The 22811-nt window shown below is 42.9% G+C and overlaps 2 long non-coding RNA genes across 3 annotated transcripts in view; both read right to left on the bottom strand.

Annotated features, from left to right (window-relative positions):
• Positions 1 to 16973, bottom strand: LOC119717538 (uncharacterized). Its single transcript, XR_005267268.2, has 3 exons — positions 14237 to 16973; positions 12892 to 13049; positions 1 to 3922 (listed from the first exon to the last, which is right to left on the bottom strand). It is a non-coding gene; the product is annotated as an uncharacterized lncRNA (long non-coding RNA).
• A 1716-nt stretch (positions 16974 to 18689) lies between these two features.
• Positions 18690 to 22811, bottom strand: part of LOC106017813 (uncharacterized) — a 39099-nt gene continuing 34977 nt past the window's right edge. For both annotated transcript variants that reach the window (XR_011810506.1, XR_011810507.1), the window contains one exon: positions 18690 to 21986. This is a non-coding gene — a long non-coding RNA (uncharacterized lncRNA). The remainder of the gene's footprint in view (positions 21987 to 22811) is intronic.

Here is a 22811-nt window from a genome sequence, read left to right as displayed (position 1 = left end):
AAAATACACACACATATGTACATCCCCAGATATACAGGCATGAGTGCGTATGTGTGTGTGCAAAGAGAGGAGAAAAAAAAAAACTCTCAGAAAATGAAAGACAAATGTTCGAAAATAATATTCCCAAGCCCTCAAATCCCTAATCATGAGTTTGATGCAATATTTGCCCTAATGGGAAATGATAACTGGCAATAGTCCAAAGCAAACCTCTAAGAAAGGAGCAATAAAAAAGGAAAATGCTAGCTTGGCAGTTAAAGAAAGAGGAGCCGAAGCGAGAACTGCTGTCGGAGATAATAAAGAATCAACCACAAACCCCTTTTCTATTAAGCACAAAAAAGGATATTAAAATAACGTGCCCCCTCCCTAAATGTCTAAGGGGTTGTGTCATGCTTTGCTCTGCAGCCTCCCTGGGACTGGCGGAGACGCGGGCCTGCATCCCGCACCCCTCCTCAACCCCGCTCCTGCCGGCCACAAGGCTGCCCTTTCCATCGAGAGGGGGTGTGAACACAGCCGGGGGGTGGCGAGGGACCTGAGCTGCTCCTCAGGCCAGCAGATGTGAGGTCCCCGCTGCCCTTGCGACACCCTTGCAATATCCGTGCAATGCCCTTGCAGTGCTCTTGCAGCACCCTTGGTGTAGCAGCGCTGGTGGCAGCCAGGTCCTGGGTACAACTGCAGGGGCAAAACAACATCTCCCACACATGGTGTCTCTGTGGGGAGCCACTGATAAACTTAGCTATGAAATTCGGTGTTATGAATTATATATGAAGGGTGTCATCCGTTTAACAGAACTCTTCCTATGTGTGTGCAAAGCACGCTAGCTCAGCAATAACAGCTGGGTCCTCTCTTGCTCCAAGGGAGCTGCCCATAGCTTACTTGTGAGGCTCTGATTTCATTTACGAGCTGACCTGTTTGGTCTTGCCACCTCCCACCCACCCATTGTGTACTAGGGCAACTGCATGGTGGCCTCCTGCCAGCACCCTCAAAGCACTTTCTCATGGATTTCATCAGTGCCAAAGGTGATGACAAGGAAAATTCTGCATCACCTGGTGAAACGCTATCCTTTACATTTTTACCTGGTTTTCCTTTGTGGTCTCCGTGGAGACCTTGAACACATGGCTGTGATGGACCACGTCTCATGGGCTCCCATGCCCCTTCACTCCCCTCATAATCCTACGCATCACAGAGCACTCTGTACAATGTGGTATTGTTATGTTATCTGTACAGTCCACAGACACAATGACATCTGTTTTTGAGTCCCAATGCTCGGTTTTCTGGTTATAGTCCCAAACATCAGTGCATTTACTTTCGTATTTATTCTTGTGGGGCATTTTCTCACTTTAAAGACAGCATGTGATGAATTAGGAAGTGCCATGGATGTGGTACTTTTGCAGGGCAGCAGAGCTCCCTCACCTGCAGCAGGCTGGAGATGGCAGGATGGAGAAACCAGAGGTGGCTGGTTTCCAGCCACAGAGACATCCCACAGTGCTACCAAAAAGCAGTGGTACAGCCTGCTGAAGGAGGTTTGGCCAAGGCCAGGAGGAGCCACAGGAGTCACAGGGCTGGCTCCTGGTGCAGGCGCGTTTCCAGGCCATGGTTCCCAGCCATGGATGCACCAGGGGGCCGCGGGCCAGCATGGTTTCCGTCTGGCCTCACAATGGGCAGGGCTTCAGTAACTGATTTTGTGCATTTTGTGACCACACAACCCATTTTATAGCATGCTCCAACATTAACACCTTTGAAATTTCCACCTCAGATAAACAGCAGGTTTTACTATGGCAATTCTGAATGTGCAAGAGACAGGGTGCTCAATGCATCACAGACCTGACAGACCGAAGTTTCTCCTTTATATCAAATCAAAGAAATCCTAAATAATTTTATCTTTAAAAGCAATTATGACCTAGCTTTGGTTCATTAGCACACAAGGAGGCATTGATCACACAGAGTAATGAAACGTAACAATTCCTTTGGTACTTTCTTATTGTCAGGATCTCTAGTGTGCAGTTTGACAAGTGCTAGATGGTAGTAGCTCCAACAGGAGCTGCTACCAAAAATTTTTGTTGTTGCTCACATGCACTGGGACTGCCCTGAGCCTAACAAGCCAAGAAGACAGCAGTGCTGTAAGGAGTCACTAAGAATTTATTGTAAATGTTACATGAAGTACACCTGCTAGTAACAGCTTAATTAAAATCACGATGTGTATATTGCATTGGTCATATCCAATCGGACTCTAAAGCTTTGGAAAAAAAATAAAAGCCCACCTGTACAAGGCATTTTTTTAAACCTAAACCTGTTATTCTCCTAGACTTTTTAAATTCTGTGAGTAGGAAATGCCATTGCCAACTGAGTAAACTACTAATGTAGCCTAACTTTCATAGAAAAAAAAAATCAAACTCCTTCGTGAACTATGTCAGTGCAGAAAAGCAGAGCTAAATGTCAGCTGCTTTTATCTGAGTTCCTAAATTTGAAAATAACCCAAATTATACCAATTATTACATAGTTTAAAAACTAAGCATTTGTATGCCAGTACCAGTCCAGGCTAATTTCTAAGCTGAGCTTAAAAAATAAAATCAATGAAGGTGTGGGCAGAGAGGTTTAGGAAAAAAAAAAAAAAAAAAAAAAAAACTCCTGGAAACTGTGAGTCAAGCTCTTTAGAACAAGTTGTATCTGCCTGAGGTACGAGCAAGCTAGCTCTCAGATCAGGCACCTAAAGCTGTGGTGTCATAAAGTGGAAAAATACCACCGAGAGTCATTTTTAGCAAAGAACACCAGCGGCGCCTCTTGCATCCACATCCAGTGAAACTCCATCCCGGTTAGATACATTGCCAAATTATAAATTCTTATTTGATTTATCAATCACAATTTTATATTGGTAATTCATATGTTCATTAGACAAATCTGTCCCTCTAAGGTAATCACTTAAGGTACTGTTGGCATGCACAATGCAACATGCACAAATGGATAATTCTTAATGACCTTCCAAGCTGACATATTTTTGGCATCAGTTTTCTGTATCCTAATTTCAAGCTGCCTCTCTGGTGTTGTGTAGGGCTTACTTCACTCAGTAAGGAGGTCGCTGCCGAGAGTGTTCCCATCAGATAACAGCAGAACAGGGAACAATTAGAATTACCTCCTCAGATAAAACTTCTTTGGATGCATTTCACTCTTTCAGCAGTCTTGTAGAGAGGATAAAATGTTCGCATCGGACAGCTTGACCAGTTTCCTGACTTCTTCTTCAGTATTGCCACGGGAATTACTACTGTGGTGGGCGTAGTGTGATCAGGCTCCTGCTCTGCTGGCTGATAGGCATGCTGCCTGCCCATGCGGCCAGGCCAACCTCACAGATTTGATATCCTGGGTTGCTGTAAGGAGGGGGAGTAACAGGCCAACACACAACATGGCACAGCTGTGTCTCAAATGCCAGATATGACACAAACACCAAAGGGAGGAGCTGAAACCCTTTGACCGTGTAGGGGGCTCCATCACTGTTTGTAGGCACCAGGTTCATCACAGCAAGATGGGCTCTGCCACCACTGTGACTGCTCCCCCAGCTCTGCAAGGTGGCAGAAAAGAGGTCAGAGCCCTAGCACGAGTGCTATAGGGCTGCCAGCCTTCTCGCAGAGCTTCCCCGAGCAGATCTGGGCAGGGAAGAGTGGTCGCTGGCATTGCCCACTGGCTGGCCAGGCTGCAGGGCTGGCAGGAGGTGATGTGTGGGGCAGACGAAGTGCCCCCATCCACTGAGCTTTGGCAGGTGGTTTCCGTAGGTTTGGAGGCTGCCTGTGAAGAAAGCGAGATGGGACCGGGGAGAGAGGTGCCAGAAAAGCACGTCCCACACATGCCCCAGCCCACAGGCAGCCCCACTGCTGGCTGCCTGGGACACTCCAGGAGAAGAGTTTGCATCCCTTCCTCAAAAGCACAGCTCCGGCTGAAAAAAAACGAATGTATGGACAAAATGTAAATGCATTGTGACAAGCTGTACGAGGAATCAAAACAAGGAACAAGGAGCGTATGTTTCTTTTAGAGAAATGTCCTTTATCTCGCAGGCAGAATGAAGTGTGTGGCATTCAAATGTTAAGATTTTTACACACTTTCATGAAATACTAAAGAGAAACCAAAAAAAAAAAGAAGAAAAGAAAAAAAAAAGAAAAGAAAAAAAAAAAAAAAAAGAAAATAACCCAAGTCCATGTCACTTCTCAGCTAGTTTGGTTATTGCTGCTCCTGAGTACTGTAACATATGCACTTTCCCTTTTGAAAATGTATCAAAGTTGTTATTTTGGGGGTGGGATAAACTCTTACCCATGCATATCTTATGTTTCGAAGCCAAGAATGCTTGAGAACCAGCTCTGGATCCGCACATCAGATGCATAAGTGATTAGTGACAAGTGACACAGAAACAGAGAATGTGCCGTGTTACAATGAATAATAAACACGCGCAATTTATGCAGGCAGAGTGAGTGGGGAGATGGCATCCTGCGCCTTTTTCATATAAATAATGTGAATCTCAGTGAGCTGAGGCTGGGCACTGCCATCAGAGGAGCGGGGCTGGGACAGGCATGGAGGGGTCGTGGGCAGGCAGGAGGCCCAAGGGTCTTCCTACAATTTTGTTACGGAGCAGGCTGGCAGTGCCCAATTTTGTCCAAGTGAGAGCAGAAACAGGCAAAAAATGTACACAGGTTTTACAGGTCAAACATTTTCACTCTCTGAAAAGAACTGCTAGATAAATGGAAAAAGTTCCTCAAAAAATAGCGGTATCATTTTATGGATTTCCAGACAGCATCCCTGAAGTGTCCACCGTAAAGACACTACCTTGCGAAGTGGTTGGTGATGCCTATCTGAAAAAGCCATTACTAATTAATTTTTGATTGTGCAAGCTCTGTTTCCAGATTGTTTCACAATCATGTACCTGAGCAGATACCCTTGGCATGCCACCACCTCAGCGAGGGGCCGTGCATCCATCACATCTGCATGGGATGGGGGCACAGGGCCAGGCTCCTACAGTCCCCTGCTCCCCGCCTGGCCACATACTGTCCTCTGCCCCTTGCTGCCCTTCCAGGAAAGAGCCCTGCCACCGTGAAAAAATTAAAGCAACAAAAAAAACTTTTTTTAAATTAAAAAAAATCCCCGAGGCACCTGCTTCTTAACTCCGCACTTTTTTTTTTTTTTTCCTGGCTGTCCTGGCCTGCCAACTCCGAGCGAGCATTTCTCTCTCATTTTTACACTCTCTCTACACTTCCAGAAATGTATGCACTTGGATAAAAGTAGAGCTGAGAGGGGAAAATGCATATTCTGTTATAAAAAAAAAAAAAAAAAAAGTTGAAAAAAGTGTCTAAAAGATGGATGCGTAAAGAAATCATACCCGCACTTCAACTCCAGGTCTGAGTTATATAAACTGATCTGTGGTAATTACCAAGCTCCTCCAGATTAATAAACAATTACCATAGTAACTACACCGTCGTATGAAACCTATGCTCATGAATTTTTAAAGCATAAATGGAAATACATGCCAGCCGAGAAAGTCTCCCATTTATTTTGCTCCTGGAAGACAAGGGAGCCGGGTCCATTAAGGGAGCCCGGCGATCCGCCTGGCCCCATGTATTATGTACTGGTAGGGAGAGGCCAGTACAGGGGCAGGCAGCACCTACCACCCACTCCCCCAGCACTGGGGCTCGAGGCGAGACAACGCAATGAGTTTCTGTGCTGAAACTTAAGGGCTTGGCTCACCAGTGAACAGTCCTCGGTCACCCGATGGGCTCTTCTTGGTTTTTGTAGTGGTGAGGTGTGGGGGAAGTCTTCAGGCTGGTGTTGTGCGACCGTGCATGGGAAAGGCATTTCCATTCAGTCCCATACTGGGTGAGCAAACTGCCACAAGAGCGTGCCCACGTCCAAGTACTAAAATAACAACACGGCTTTCTCCTCTGCCAGTATCAGCTCACATCTTAATTCTGTTGTTGAGCATTCGCTTCGAGGGCTGCACCCTTATCACAAAGCTTTGCCTTGGCTGAGCCCAGCGTTAGGGCAGCTCGCAACTCGTTTGTAACAGTTAACAGGAAAGGTATCAAAACTCCAAATAACAATATTATATGTCAACCTGTTGATAATTCTGACAGGAAAGCTTCAAAGCACCACTAAGTTAAAAAATAATGATGTGCAGCATTTGCAGTTATATTCTAAAATGAGAGGTGAGCCCTCCGTAAGTTTGCGCCACTTACTTCTGATAATTGTGATGAGCTGGAATAATACCGCGCTTTTGCAAGAAAGTATTTCTTAAAACACTTTCAGAGTAAGGAAAGCCATTAAATCCTTGTGAATTGAAGGTAGAAAAATAAATTGTATGTATTTTAGACTTTGAATGATCTTCCTATAGCAATTTTAGAGGGGAAAAAAAAATAGGAAGAATTCTGCAATTTTAATCTCCTCAGTAGCTTCCCATTACTAAACAAGCAGAATGCCACGGTACAAATGTGGATGTTACATGTCATCTTGATCTGCTGCTTTTTTCTTTCATTAAAGCTTTAATGCAGCAATTATGGCTACGTTGCCCTATAAAAAAAGGAAAAGGCAGTTTACTTTAAAAAGTGAAATTGCATAGCCTACTATTTAATTATACACAAATGTAAATGGCCTATTTTTCCATAACTGGTTATTACAGCACTGTTTTACTTTCTGAGTTTTCACAATCTCTAAAACCTACAACGCTTCCTGCTATATAATTGTTTTGCTACATTATTGTTTTCATCTTATTTTTTCTTTTAATGCGAGTGCAGCGGGATAAATCTTGGTTTTAAGCCAGCCAGTACTTCATCTACTTAAGCTTTTATAGATGAAGATTGCTGTAATTATCAGAATACCCGCTTATTTCTGAAGTATTATCTTGGCAACCTGCTGGCATTTACAACCAATTAACAAGCTTTGCCCATTAGTTGCATAAGGGGTATCACAGAGTAAAGCCATTGTGTGCTAATTTTCTATTTTAGATAATCAGTTTGGCCATCCAAAATGGAAAGGGGAAGAAAAGAAAGGTTTGACACGCAGTGGCAGACATGTAAAAATGACTACATGCCTCCCCGAGACAAAGGTATCCAGCGACTGCATGATTGCTTCACTGTCGTCACCACTGGGTTTTAAGTATTTATTCCCTTTGTCTCTTTTGGAAGATAAAATATAAAGTACAGCTTCGGCAAAGTAATCATGTCCTCTTTTTATTTTTTAAACAGACTGGCTTCTCCCTCTGTCCTCTCGGGCTTGTAATTTCACCAAATTGTGCAAGTGTTAAACACGATGTCCAAAAAAAAAAAAAAGACAGAGAAGGAGAGGAGGAGAAGGAGCCAGGGAGAAAGAAACCTGGCCCCGGGAGCAGAGACCTGCTGCTCGCTCACCTTGCCCGCTCCGTGCCTGCTTTAAGCCCTGCGTGTTTTTAACCAGGCTGCCAGAAGCAAGCAGGATCTGGCCCCACCAGCCCTGTGCCACAGGGGCTTTGTCCCTGCCTAGCAGGGATCGGGGCAGGGGCCCCCAGCCGCTGGGGGAGGCATTTTGGGACCCCCGGCAGGAGGCTGGTGGGGCAATCTTGCTTGGCACTGCTTGTCAATGGGGGGCAAAACTGTCTGAGTTTTTTTTTTTTTAACTTTGTTGTTTTTTGTTTTTTGTTTTTTTGGTTTGTTGGTTTTTTTTTTTTTTTTGCTTCTTTGTTTGCTTGTTTGTTTGTTGTTTCTGCATTACATTTATTCATTGCCTCTTCTGGGGAAGTGTCTGGGGTGTTCTGGGCAAGCAGAGGGGAGCTTCAGAAATGGCAAAAAAAATAATATGTAAATTTGACCTTTTCCTTGTGCATAGGAAATTACATCTATCTTGTCTCAGTGAAAGTGCTACATTTCAGACTCACCTTTTTTGTGGTGCAGTTTTGCAGGGGAAGGCAGGCACCTCACACAGGGCAGGTCTGGCATCCCCACAGCGCAGTGGGAGCAGCAGCGACCCGTACTGGTCAGGCCCTGACCAGGTACCGGCCACCCAAATTCAGCCCTGGGTTAAGGTGCTGGCTCCTTTCCCACTGCCTGGTGCCAAGGGGAATGCATCCCCAGCTGGGTGCAGGGAGCAGGAGGATGCCCCTCTCCCTGCCATAGCACCACGTCCCTAGGGCATCCCCTTTGGGCAGATCCTGCCTGCAGCCCAGGCATCCTACTCCAAGCCAGCAAGGTAAATAATGACAAGGCAATGACTGTGCTGGAGGCAGCAGGGCTCGCCTGTTTAATTGTATATAAAATGAGATGTTAGACCCAGTCTGTGCTTTGTAATAAGGGTAGAAACTAATCAGTTTAAAGATGAGCGCAGTCCTTAAAGCGTGGTTAGATCCCATTTATTCCATTGAACAGAACGGGTGGATGGCTCCCGTTGTAAAATGGTTTTATAAAATGTAGCGAACTGTACAATGACGTGTTTTTATTTGCCTCCTGTGGTTTAGATTCATATTTTGCTTTAGCATAAGTTAAACAAAATTAAGACTATGATTATGCTAAGAGGGTGCAGCCAGTCAAGTAAAGACAGAAAATGTTGAACTCCTCTAAGTCATAAAGAATTATCAACTGTGCAATTAGTAAAGACTGAACATATACACTGATGTCTATTAAGTCATAAATGAATGAGAAAAATGTTGTGCTTGGCAATTGGATGTGTATATTTGCCTTAATTATGTTAAATTAATTGTTATTGGCTACAATCATTAGAAAACTTCAGATTTAAGTAAGGTACGGCAATAAACCCCCTCCTAGAAAATGGATCCAGTTAGAGAGCCAAGCCGCTTGGGCATCTGGGCTGCTCAGAGCGAGGAAGTGAGGACAGACTAGCTGTGAACTGGGGACAGCCCCAAGCTGCTGGTAGCCCTCCTACCATGGTACTGCCCCGGAGTCCCTCCAGCCCCCAAGGCAGCTCCCAAGGTTGTGTCTGTCCCCTGGTGGAGCACCCCTGGATGTTCCCGTAGCAGCAGTGGCTGGGCTCCTTCCTGCAGCAGGCTGTTGACATTGCTCCTCTGCATGGTGGTAAGAAGATTATTGTTGAAATGTAAAATAAAAGTGGATTTCTCCCTGTACTTCACTCCTGAAGGACCCTTGAGAGATGAAGCTTATCCCCAGCTAAAGGAAAACATTTTTGTGAAGGGCCCTTGTATGATACAAGTGCTGCAGGGGTTTAGCTGTTAGCCTGGAGCTCCGCGTGCCTGATCCCCTCCCCCAAGGTGCACCCATGTCCCACAGCACAGTCTCTGGCCACCTCCATCCATGGGACATCCTTCTAGTGGCACTACAATGGGGATTGCAGGAGACAACAGGCACTGTCCAAAAATGAGAGTTTTGGGAAAGGCACTGCACTTTTGTTGGGATGTTTTCTTGATGAGACGTTTCAATTTCCTGTCACAAAACATGATTTTGAGATTACTTGAAGTTGCATTCAATTTTCCTTCCAAATAGAGATAGTTAAGGCCATAGGACAGGTGTCAGAAGGTATGACTGCTTCCCTAGGTTTTCATTTCACTAACCAGAAAATAAGGAAACGTATTTTAGTTGAGTTTCTTTCTGAGGCTCAATCAGGCCACCAGCCTGAATGAGCAGTCCTTCGCCCAGCACTAACCAAGACATTCCCAGTCTCCTCCAGTATGTCCCAATAGCCCCATCAAGAAGACAAGAGTGACAACTGGAAAATGGGAGCAAAGAAACTCATCCCACGGCAGTGAAAGAGCACAAGTCCTCCATTATATGTTCTGCCTCTTGCAAGGGAGGAAACATGTTCCTCCAGGACTCTAATCCCCATTGCTAATATTATTATTAAATATTTATGCACCACCATAATTTTGCATGACACTTCATGAAGATAAAAGGCGCGATCTCTGTGCTAAAGATCTGAGACTACATAAGGCAAACAAACGAAGAAAGCAAAGTTTGCAGAAAGAAGACATGAAGATTAAGAAACCAGTCTAATGCTGGTGACCCAGAAGCATTTTTAAATTGCAAGAGAGCATGGGACTAGGGCTGAGGAAAGCGAGCACCATCCGGGCTCATTTTGCTTTTCAAGAAAAAGGATATTTCTTTCTTTCCTTCTTTCTTTCTTTCTTTCTTTCTTTCTTTTTCTTTCTTTCTTTCTTTCTTTCTTTCTTTCTTTCTTTCTTTCTTTCTTTCTTTCTTTCTTTCTTTCTTTCTTTCTTTCTTTCTTTCTTTCTTTCTTTCTTTCTTTCTTTCTTTCTTTCTTTCTTTCTTTCTTTCTTTCTTTCTTTCTTTCTTTCTTTCTTTTCTTTCTTTCTTTCTTTCTTTCTTTCTTTCTTTCTTTCTTTCTTTCTTTCTTTCTTTCTTTCTTTCTTTTCTTTCTTTCTTTCTTTCTTTCTTTCTTTCTTTCTTTCTTTCTTTCTTTCTTTCTTTCTTTCTTTCTTTCTTTCTTTCTTCCTTTTTAATTTTTAAAAGTAGTCCCAGTCTAATCAGTAATGATGGGAGATTATCCCAGGTTTTACAGAAGAAATCAATTTATGGATGGAACTGAAAGATCACGCAGAGAGATTCAGCAGTACTCACAGTATCACCTGAGACAGCAATGGACAGAATATACGGGGCAGATGAAATGTAGGATGAGGCATACAACAATATATATATATATATATATATATAAATCTGCAGACATATACACATGCATGCACATACATATATATATATAAGCATACATACACTGCTAGCAATTCAGTTAGATTAATTTGCTTTGGATATTCCATTATTTTACTGTAGTCCTTGTATAGTACTTAAAGAATCAGGTTAAGCATTCTGCATTAGATGTACAAACAATGCTGCTTTACCTCCACATGGGTGTTGTGAGACTTTAATTAATGTTTGTAAAGTGCTTTCAGATCCCCAGAAGAAAGGCACTATAGAAGTGTGAAGTCTGATTATTTCACGGCATACAAAAGTAGAGGTGAAAAGAAATATTCTCCTCCTTACACATAAAACTACTGATCTCAAGTCCTGCATTTAAAAAACCAAGATGTTAAGAAAGAAAAGAATTCTGACCATGAACCTACTTCAGGCTTCCCCTTTGCCTTTTTCATCTGATTTCTGGTTGAGTGAAATAATAAACTATTGTATTGCTGTAAACTCTTTGTAAGTAGATTTGACTAAGACAACAGAGTTCAGTGCCAGCAGCTACTCTGATCATTCTTTTAAATGGAAATTTACCGTCTGCTGCATCACATGGAAAAAATATAGAACTATTTTTCACAGCTTGTTCACTGAACAGATTATTGGAGGGAAGAAAAAATAAAAAGGCTTCATTTTCTACAGATCCCAAATCTCCGTGTAGAAAGTCTTGGCAATTTCCTTTTGAGAGGAGACAGATTTCACTTTCACATTGATTTAACAATGATAAGAGCTTCCAAAATGAGGGCCTGATTCTGAAAATTTAAATGGTTAGCCATGCTTGATTCAATAGCTTATCTATGGGAGCAAAATAACTCACATGCATAAGTCTTTGTAGGATCTGGTCCTAATATAGAACCAGTTCTTGATGTCATAAAATCTTTTTTAACAGCATCTTGTGTTACATTTAATTTATTTCACATGGCCTCATAAAATAAGATAAAAGCTTGTAAGTCTATAAGTCATATAAAGAAGATGGGGAAAGAAAAAAAAAAAAAAAAAAAAAAAAAAAAAGCCCTACCATGTATTCATGTTTATTAAGTATTATCTTTGTGCAACTTAAAGAGATTTAACTCCAGAATTTCCAAATATTTTTTCCCCTAATCCTAACAGCAGTCAGCAAGGGCTTCCAGTGCTTGATATAAACACATTACAGCTCACAGGCTCTTCTGGGGGAAGAAAGGCTTTCCTGAGGCTCTTTCCCAAACGGGCCCTCCCGCTGCCCTTGCCGCAACAGGGGAGGCAAGTGACAGGGGCAGCGATGCCTGGGCATGGAGGGAGATCTGTTCCAAGCACAAACCAGCATCACTGATCAGAGAACCGTGGAATGGTTCGGGTTGGAAGGGACCTGAAAGATCACCCAGTCCCAACCTGTGGGGTGGTCAGGCAGCAAGTAAGCACCCGGCCGACTCTCACTATGCACTAAGCTGCGCCTTGTTCTGGCTCCTGTCTTAATACAGAAGATACAGTATTTCAGAAGGGCTGCTTTTTATTTTTTTTAATATTTTTTTTTTTAGTATAGAAAACATGAGCTCGTGTGTGCCTAGGGAATACTGAATGAGTGAAAAACATATCCTGCAAGAAGAACCTTGTGTCTAACCTCTGAATTTAGCCCCTGGCAATGGCACCAGGAAGCAGAAAATGCGCAGATAAATTGAAGGCAAAGGCAGTCGTGTCAGAGAGGAAAGCTGGGTGCAGTGTGGCTAACTGCAGGACAATGCTTGACAAAAACACATCAAAACTACTGGTGGTTACATTAGGGAGCCCTGGGGAAAACCATCATGAAGCAATGCCCATCATCTCTGAAAAGAAAGAGTGAAAAGTGGGCTGCTACGGCCAAACCAGTATGATTTCAGCAACTTTCATGATTTGACCCAAAAATGTAAAATGCCAAAACAGGGCAGCTTCTTATTCCCAATATGGGTCCTTTATTCATGCAAGTCTATAAAGAAAATTATTACAAAAGTGCCTTCAGCATCTCAGAGCATGTCAGTGACTTTAGAAGTCTACTGATATGAGACCTTGCTTGCCAACAAGACTTGTAAAAATAAAAAACAGTACACTGGTTGTGATGCCATGTGTAAGGAGCAATATTAACAAGCTAAGGGAAAGCTACATTAGGAAAAAAAAAAAAAAAGCAATTGCATTTTTGCATTTTTTTCCTTTTTTTTTTCCCTTTTTTGTTTGTTTGTTTATCAGTGATAGCCATTGCTGTAAAAAAACAATGAGGTCTTACCTGATGCTGCCACCAATACAATGGTTTTCCTGCCAGCAGGGCATTGATTTAGGAGGCAGCAGGAAGCAGCAGAACCACTGCCTCTCCTCTGGGAAGCACAAGCAAGAGGCAACCCCAAGGCAATATGGTGGGCAAACGCTGCACCTCCAGCCTAAGGCCTGGAAAAGAAAAGTTGCTTCCGATGAAGTAAAAGAATTCCTGAGGACAACTTTCAGTAAAGACAAACTCCAACCACAATCTGACACAAAAGTCAATAAATAGCTTTGGGATTATCACACATACCTCTTTGGTAGGCAGTGGTCTAACCCAGGCAGAGATGCTTTTAGAACATGGCTTTTCTCACCAGCCCTTGATATTTTTCTTGCAATCAAGGCAACATCCACACTGAAAAACCTACGCCACAGCTGTCAGGGCTTCTCTCCAGCAGATAATTAAATTCCACTCAATTGCCATTGTGACAAGTGAGCTCAAGTTTGGTGGTGCCATCCCTGCCAGCCGAACACAAACGAGAGCCATCAGCTGCACACTCAATCGCTTTGCTGGAAGAAGAGGTGCCACATTACTTAGCGGCATCCTCCCAGGGTAGGTGTTCAGCCTCCAGGAGGTACCTGACAATAAGACGAGTACATCTCAAGGGATGTTTGGATCAGTGTGCTTATGTGGGAAGGCCTGGCAAAAGTGGAGTGAGTCAACAAGTTTAAAGGACTTTCAAGATCTCTTGCAAACCAGAGAACGGCAGTTTAGCTTGGGCTGTTGCGTGGTAGGGTTTGCTAAATGCAAAAGCCAAAGTTGTCAGAGTTCTCTACTTTGGTTTGCACTCTAAAGTTGCTCTTTTAGATGTAGAGTTTATTTTTTCCTCTCCACCTGATTACAACAAGCACATCACATATTTTTGCAAACATGTCTTTTTTTCCTTAAAATTGAACTTCTAAACTGAGTTTATCCATCAAAAAATCAGCCTGCACATTAGCTGGGACCTATCCAGCTCCCTAATAACTGCTTCGTAGGTAAATCTGCCATGTATTTCTAGGCTAGTTATTGAACTATCCAATTTTAAGCACAGCTGGAAGCAAACTGTAATTTGTTCTCATAGAGGAGGAATACAGCTTCGCTGCTGGCATCCCAGAGAGACTCCTCCAGCTGATGAAGGGTGACCAGGTCTCACATCAAAAAACCATGTGGTCTTTACCTGTCCCTTCACTTTGCATGTTGCTGGAAGGATTACAGCTCATTTTCCACCACCGTAGCTCCGAGCAGGCCGTGGTGGAGCTGGCTGTTGTGGAGGCATGTGTCTGCCCCGACCCTTTCTGCTAGCCAAAGGCCCCATGGCCTCCAAAGTTCTCACCTGGTGCACAGGAAGAGGTCCACATGGAGTCTCCTGGAAGGCTCTCTAAGACTGATTCACATAGGATGCCCATCAGGTGCAGGAGTCAGGTAGAGATATTTTCCACTTGTATGGTGACAGGCATGTTGCATCCAATGTGACACACATAGCTTGGACCTTGGTTGTGCCTGTGTTAGGGCCAGCCAGCACATACACTTTTGAAGATGCATCCTGGCTACACTGGCATGGAATAAGGCTTTGGAGCAGCTGGGCAGCATCTAATCCAGCAGCTCCAGTCCGTGGGACGCCAGCACCAGCAGCACTGGGTGGCAGCTGGGAGGAGAGGTCTGGGGCTTGACAGCACCTAAATGTTGGGTGTAGAGACTGCCAGCTGTGCCTAAATAGGTTGGCCCCTTTCTCAATCTCATCCTAGGCTCCTAAAGGCTGCGTTTATTCATCACCCTGTGTGCTTTTCTTGCAGCATTGGCTTCCCTGCTTGTCAACACGCCGATTTCTGAATTCTCAGTGCAAAGGAAGCCTTTCATGGTTTGGCATCCTCTTATATGTTTATGCTTCTCGAGATATATTCTCTAGCCAAGTCTTTAAGTTCTTACATTAGTCCCCAAGCCCAGACATCAATCTGTTGCTGATCAGGTCTTTTCACATCATGCTGCTTTTATCTGGAATGCTGTTTTTGATACTTCCAGGGAAGCTCTGGCTGATGTTTTCAAGAATGTGGTTAATATTTTTTTCCTTTTTGTTTAAAACGACACTTGAGTACAGCTATTTCTTTTAACCTTTTGCTTTTAGTGTAAGACTTTAAAAAGTAATTTGCCTTCTAAATGCTATTATACTGGGGAGGTCCTGATTTGCATCTTTGTCCTTGGGAAGTGTAGAAGCAGCACAGGGGTCCGCAAACAGACAGATATTGATTTTTTTCCCCCTTTTATAGTCTACAATAAAAAGTTTCTTTAAAGGGGAAGAAAAGAGAGGCACATGCTTAATATTGCAGAAAAGCCTTCTTGTGCTTGATACACTGGAGAAACAGTTCAAGAACACTTCATCCTCCTGCAACTATTTCCCGCACTTCTGCCAAGGTTAGGGAAACCTTGGGTTAGCTGCCGTCTGAATACCGCAAGCTGGTATCAGTCTGAACAAGTTCAGCTGACTGCTTAGAAGATTTTCTTTATTCTTTCTCCTGTTGTCTCTTCACTTTGACAAATAGAAATCGCCTTCGTCTTTTCAGGCCTCGGCCTGAAAGCACCCAACAAAGAGCGGCTGGCTGGGGGGTCAAGGTCCTTCCATTGAGTCCCCCAGTTCTCCATCAGATTGTGCTGGTGATCAGCCAGCTGTCAGGAAAACAAGGCTCTCTAGATCAGCATGGCATGGGACCAGGTGGGTCATAAAACAAGATAGCATTAATAAATGACTGAAAAATTAAAACAAATTAAAAAAAAAAAGAAAAAAAAAAAAAGAAAGAAAGAAAAGTGCAATCCCTTCCCTCATAAATAGATGCCTGCTTTTCACACCAGTGAAGAAAGAAACACAGTAGTGGAAAGCAAAAGTGTCGGGCAAGTATGGTGAACTTACCCTATTTGTTCATTTGGCTTTAAATGAAAGCCTGGCCAGCATGACTGCAAGAGGAGGAGGATGTCCTGCCCCCCTTGTTCGCTTTGAATTGCCCTTATACTACAAGCCAGCCCATTCATTTTCCCTGGGTGTGCTTTCACCGTAAGGTACAGGTCAACGTTTGGACTGAAAATAGCATTTTTTCTCTCATGTATTTATTGGGTGAATAGCCAGAGCCAAAAATAGAAGTGTTAATTTACATTTAAACTTTTTAAATTCAATAACCTAAAAAACAGAAAACTAAAAAATAAGCATGGAGTGCCTGGTGCAGAAATGGTTTGGATTAGATCATTACATTACGGACTGTAAGCTGGAATCAGCTTTGACAGAGTTATAACTGCTTCTATCACCATGGAGCTGCCCCAGCATTTGTGCAGAGACAACAGTGTTCCTGGGCTTGTTCTGTGTATTTTGTAGTGAGAGCCACCTGGGTAAACCTGACCTGTTGGTTCATGGAAATAAGACAAAATACATCAAATTTCTCCTCTAATGGCCGTCGTCTTTGTGATAAGAATCACTCTAATCACCTCTTTCTCTAACAGGACCATGGGCTGGGCCTAACTGTAAGAGCTACTGTCATTTAATGATGGGAATTGCAGAACGTGGGGATGGGGAAAGGCATGAAGGCTTCAGCTGATAAAGAGTAAGACCTTTTTCTGTGATCTCGTACTGAAACTGCTCGAGACGAATTACCATGGCTACCCACCTAGGCAGGCAACTCTTTTCCAGGTATTTTATGGCAGCAGAAGGGACCCAGGGAAGGCTTTCTTCAGGTGGGGACGTATCACTCCCATGAGGAGATGCTAGTGGCTGTTCCCCACAGCCAGCCCTCCTCCTGCCACACTGCCCACACCTTCTGTGCCAGCACCAGCCCCTCTGAAATCCTATGTGGGCCTGGGGCTGCCCGTGAATGGCACCGGCCACATCTGCTTTCCCTCTGCTCTGTGATAGCTGCTCTGCACTGCACAGGTCAAACCTGATGATGATGAGCAATGGGAGGCAAGGTGTCATTAGCTCAGCTCCAAGTTAAAGTCCAGTGATGGCAGCATGTGCAGGACCACAATTCCCCTCATAAATAAGGTAGGATGCATCTGGAGAGAGAAGCTTGCAAGTCATGAGTTTCAAACCTATTTTCTTTTCTTTTTTTTTCTTTTTTCTTTTCTTTTTTCTTTTCTTTTCTTTTCTTTTCTTTTCTTTTCTTTTCTTTTCTTTTCTTTTCTTTTCTTTTCTTTTCTTTTCTTTTCTTTTCTTTTCTTTTCTTTTCTTTTCTTTTCAACTGTGGGCAGAAATGCCCTAGCTGGCAGTAATGAAGTTAATGATTGGTAGCTTGCAGCTACACAGACGGCAGAACAGGGGGCATGGAAAACAGAATAGCAGTGCTGCTGCTGTGCAAGTTTTTTCCTGGTGTTCCCCTGGTGCAGGAGGTCTCTGTCGGGGAAATGCAGGAGGTGAGGGCATGGTGATGCTCCTGGTGATGCCATGTTGTGGATGGCCTTGCTCAAATAAACCCCTGCTGGATGGCAGCAGGGACAAAAAGGGGACTGGCTCCCAGCAGCTGCAGACATCCTTCAGCCCCATCCCGGGATTACTCGCCTGCCAGCAGCAGTGCCGTTTCCTTCCAATACTGCATAATGCCTTTGCACACAGCATTCATAAATCCACCCCCCCACACACATTCCCCCAAACACAGAGCTTTGGGATTCAGGAAAAGATGTGCCCTGTGAGCCTGATCACAGCTGCCCCATGGCCTGGGCACTGCCTTCGTCACGCTCCCACCCCACTAGCCAAGCTGTGTTTGGTAAAGTACAAACTCATTTAAGGATTACTCTAATGTTGCTCATTTCTAAGTCAATTATTGACTTGAATTGTGTTAAACTTTAACATAAATATCACCTGTACATATATTACAATAATTATATGGTTACAAAATTCTTTTAAAATAGCAATTTCCCCTTTGGAAACTAGGGAAACTATCTACTACTGGAAAATACGGGCTCACAGACTGCTTGGAAAGCCCATGCAAAGAAATATGAAGATTCCCATCACCTTTGCATCAGCTTCTCAAAGAACAATCTATTTAGATCATTAAACACATCTACAAATTAATTCCTCTTCAGTTAAAATGTTTGCTTCCTAAAAATATTTTGTGTAACCTTATCAGAGAGAAAAGAAGGGGCGTAGAAGGTGAGCAGCGAAATTAAAGGCATGATATCATGTGCAGCTTCTAAAGCTACCAACAACATGAGATAATTTTTTTCTAAAAAAAAAAAAAAAAAAAAAAAAAAAAAAAAAGTACCGCTAAGTTTTTCTCATTTTAGCAAACTTTTCAATTAGGATTTCTTCCTGGCTATTTAAATATGCTTAAAGTAATGATTTTCTGTAATTTGTCTTTTTCCTTTGGAAACATACCGTGCTATTGTCAGCTTTAAAAAAGAAGCAATTTTCTGACTTTTGAGATTGAGCAGGTCACGGAAAAATTACTACTGTGGGAACCTATAATTAAATAGAAAATGCAGCTGCACTTATGAAAAACTAAAATTAAGTTTATTCTATTAATACTTGATTCTAGGATGGCATTTGACTCCTCAGATACAGATCTTAGCTGAAACAGGACCTTACCTGCAGAACATTACTAGCTGCACAGCTACGTGCAAAAAGCAGACATGGTATAATACATACAAACATATTGCTAATTATTTGCTGTCCAATTAAATTAGATTCAGTTAAGCAAGATAGTCATTTACACATGTAGCCTTTTTCTTTCTTCTTTTCCTGATATTGGCACTTTATCTTTGGCTATGTTTTTTTTAATGAACTCAATTAAAATAAATCTACATACAATCACTAATGCTTATAATAAATTTTAATAGAAAAACTTACAGAAAGGGGCTTTTCAACAAAACTTTGTAGCACATCTAAAGTGGATAAAGATCTCCTCCCAGTTTTTGACTAGTCGTGAGATCGAGACAAGATTCTATACAATACTATGATACAAAACGAGGCTTTGGGGAAACAGAAATTATCAGAGTTCCCAACTGAGTGTTTACAGTATATGAGATACAGATTTAAAATTAAATTCTTAATGAGAATCTCCAAAAAATATTTCTGTGACCCACAATAGATTTTAAAATATTGAAAATACACAAGATCAAGAAAAACTTCACCGAGAAAATAAGGTACAGACAAACTGACTAAGAATCCATTAGACATCTTCCGATGTCTTATGATAAAAATTAGTTGCACAGAAATATTAAAAGAACTATATAAAATTAGAAATAATATAAGAAGACCAGGTCTGTTTAAAAGAACAATATTAATTCTATTTAATAATCATTTTAAAATATAGCTTTTTTTATCATTAGCATTTCGGATGATCACCTCTCATGTTTTTCTAGGGTAATAGTAGGTAACATTCAACAATCTGTCCTTATTGTAAGCTATTTTAGAAATCACTAAATAGAATTTTTTTGTACTGTATCATAATCTGTAAAACTATATTTCCTTTAAACCTCCACTAAATTGCTAAGTTTGGGGGGGGGGTTGTTTCTTTTAATAAACAGGAAGGAAATTTTCCATTTTCTTTTCATCAATCACTTTTACATATCCAGTTTTCTGTGCTATTATAAAGAACATAACTAAATCCATACTGTTTATATAAATGTCTCTACACTATTTATAACATATAAACTGTAATCATTTTTTCATATGCAAGCTCAGCTTCACTATTTTTAATATACTTACATATTAAATCTAATACAGATAGTTCTCCATAACTACTGCGAGAATGAAAACGGCACGTCAGAAATGGTAAAAAAATTATTTGTGAAGAAGCAATCATGCACACACAACCCAGGGAAGATTTTTTCATCTTTCAGCAACGACTTGTGAACGATAGTGTAGTCACAGAGAAAGCCCACAAAAACCATATAATCGCAAACACTGCTTGACTTAAGACACCCAGAAGTGATCCTAGGAACCAGCAGTCCAATTATTCTGATTTCACGTGTACCGCTTGCTTTCTCTCGGTCGGCTGCCTGTTTGGTCAGTGGCTTTTCTTTCTTTTTTTTTCTTTTTTTTTTTTTTTCCTTCATGCCGTGGAGCTGGATTTCTATTTTCCAGCTGCATATATTCCATGGAGGAAAGGAAAACTGATCCATGAAGTTCCTATTTGCATAAAGCATAGAAACATCTGTCACAAGCTTCTTGTTGGTGGAGTGAAGCATCAGGAGACAGATACTGCAGTTGATCATCTGCCCTTAATAATATTGAATACTTTTCCTGTCAATAGGAGCTTAGAGTGAGAGCATTTAAAAATGCAGAAAAGAGAGAGAATTTGATCAGAGAAAATATTATTATTTGAAACAAGTGATAAGTTATGTGACAGTCTCACAGATAAATGCACACAAACAAGCTCTGCCCCAGGATCAGCAGAAGCCCCATTCCATTCGGCATTGATTCTTTGCAGATACAGTCCTTATAAAGGTATATGATGATTTAATCAGCATCCTGCAGATGCCTACAATGTACACCAGCTTTTTTGTGTTAAACTTTATGCAATGAAAGATCCATGATAGCAGGTCTATAACATTAGAAAGCACTCAGTCTGCAGTGCTGGTTTGAGTTTTGATTTCAGTTTAGGGAATCAAAAAAAAAAAAATCTCAAGGAAGACTTATCTGTATCTCAGATCAGGAAAATTTTCATTCTGTTTCTGTATGTATGTATAATGCACGTCTACAGTCATAAATATCAGGTGGAGCAGCCAATTCGTTCATACAGAACACATACATAGAACAGAAACACGGGGAAATATAATAGCAGCTATTCAAAAAACAGAACGACTGTGTTATTGTTAGGTCAAGTGTTATTTCTAGAATCACGACAAGTACTTTGGGTAAGATACAAGATTCATATTTCTGCGTTACATTTTATTCCTTTTTATCACAGACTACTTTTTAAATTAGCTAGCTTTGTTGATACATTGTGCAAATGGACTATAGGCTGGCCTCCCTTCTCATGCTGCCGAAAGTCAGAAATCAATCAAACCTACAGGATGCAGTGAAAACAAAGTGCTTTTCTCAGCTCATATGTTTCACGGAGTTTAACAGCCAAACTGAGAGGAAAATAGTTTCTTTGCATTTGCTACCTACTTATATCAGAAGTAGCATGAAGGTGATCGATATTCTCTCTCTTTTCTACCAACAGCTCCAAGATAACAGGCTTCATACACGAAGGCAGCAAAGATTAATATCACATTAGAAACATCTCATTCATCATTGTCATTGTAAAACAAAAAGGCTTCAAACGTTTCTTATTCGTAGCTGATTGCTGCAACAATGCATGCGTGCTTTTTTTTTTTTTTTTTTTCCTTTGTTTTTCCTCCTTGCTCCTTCACACATCCATGAATGCCTTGATTTGACTGTCAATGTCTGGATGCAGGAAATACCTGCTTGGGAATGCAACACAATAGGGCCACGAGTCCAGTCAGGGTTGCAGAATACTGTGAAATGAACAATTGTAAGAGTAAAACAACAACAACAAAAAAAGCAGCAGCCAGAGCAATCTTTGCTCTCATACACATATTTGTATAATAAGTTTCTCTGGCAGTGGTTCACCAGCAGGCAGTAATCAGCTAGGGTACTTCTTTGTAATTTTTCTGTTTCATAAATAATACAGGAGTTTACTAACAGGAAGTTTGTGGGAAGCAACAGTAAACAGTCTAGCAATCCATCTGTTATTGTGGAATGCAAGAAAGCTGAATCAGGTTCTTTGCAAGTGGACTATTTTCGTTGTTTGTGCTAGCAAAGATGTGTGGGAAATGGGCATTTAAGTCATTATTAACGTGAACTCTTGCAGACCTCCTTTCTCCCTCGCCTTGCGGAAAGAAACGGCTGGGTGCGATTTCAGCAAGAAGCTCAAGTTGTTTCGTGGCTACGGGGCAGCTTACAATTACCCTGAGCAAGAAAGAGCAGGCAAGGCAGCTGAATCAGACGGGAAACGTTCAGGTGACAGCTGCAGAGACTTTTGCTTCTTCAAAACCGAGCTCAGAAAGAATGGCTGCTAAATAAAAACACACACAAACCTGTTAGCGCCTTTCTCGGTGTCAAGATATTTATCAGGAACAAACTGAAGGGTTGAAGGGACCTGCAGAGGGAGGAAAGTCAGTGAGGAAAAATAAGGTAACGATGGAGGTTGTGCTGACAGGCTTTCTGTGCCAGCACAAGTACAGAGTCAAGCAAGGGTGAAAAAAAAAAGCTCAGAAAGCTCGTGTCTTTGCCGAAGACAGGCTGTTCTGCTGGCATGCGTCCACCCTTGATGTGTTGCTTATGAATAGAAGGCTCGAAAGAGAGCGGAGGCAGGCGTGTAAATTAGGCACTACTACTACAAAAGGACGGCTCCTTTGCCAGCGGCAGTGCAGCCTCTCCCCTGGCAGATCAATTCGCACCACACAAAGTGTCTGTCCGAGACTAAAAGTTGTGCTGCCGAATCACAGAGAGCCGGGAGCCCATTCCCGGTCCATCCCCAGCGCTGCGGCCGGCTGGTTTCACGGTACCGCGCCACCAAACCCTGCCCGCTCCCCTCACACCCGCCGGGCACCGCTGCCACCTGCCGGCCCTCCGCGGGAAGCGCCGCCGAGCTCCGGGACGGCGCCGGGGAAGCGGGGCCGAGCGAGGGCCCCGGGCACCGGCCTCGAGCCGCCGCCACCCCCCGGCCGGGCCCAGGCCAAGCCCCGAGCCGCGGCCCCGGCCGCCGGGCCCCGGGGCCTGCCCCGCTCCGCTCCGCGGCTCGGCGGGCCCGCAGCGCCGCGCTCCCGCGGGGCTTTGCTGCCCCCTGGCGGCCGCTCCGTGCCCCCGGGGCCCGTACGGCAGCGAGGAAGGCAGCGGGGCGGCCTCCAGGTGGGAGCTGGCCCCTCCCTCTCGCCAGATTCACCTCAGACGTGGGCGGGAAAAATCAGGACAGAAAGTCACA

The sequence above is a fragment of the Anas platyrhynchos genome, chromosome 7, assembly GCF_047663525.1.
Source record: "Anas platyrhynchos isolate ZD024472 breed Pekin duck chromosome 7, IASCAAS_PekinDuck_T2T, whole genome shotgun sequence".
In the NCBI taxonomy this organism is placed as follows: Eukaryota; Metazoa; Chordata; class Aves; order Anseriformes; family Anatidae; genus Anas; species Anas platyrhynchos.
Note: the sequence above shows the minus strand (reverse complement) of the source record. Positions and strands in the feature narration are given on the sequence as shown.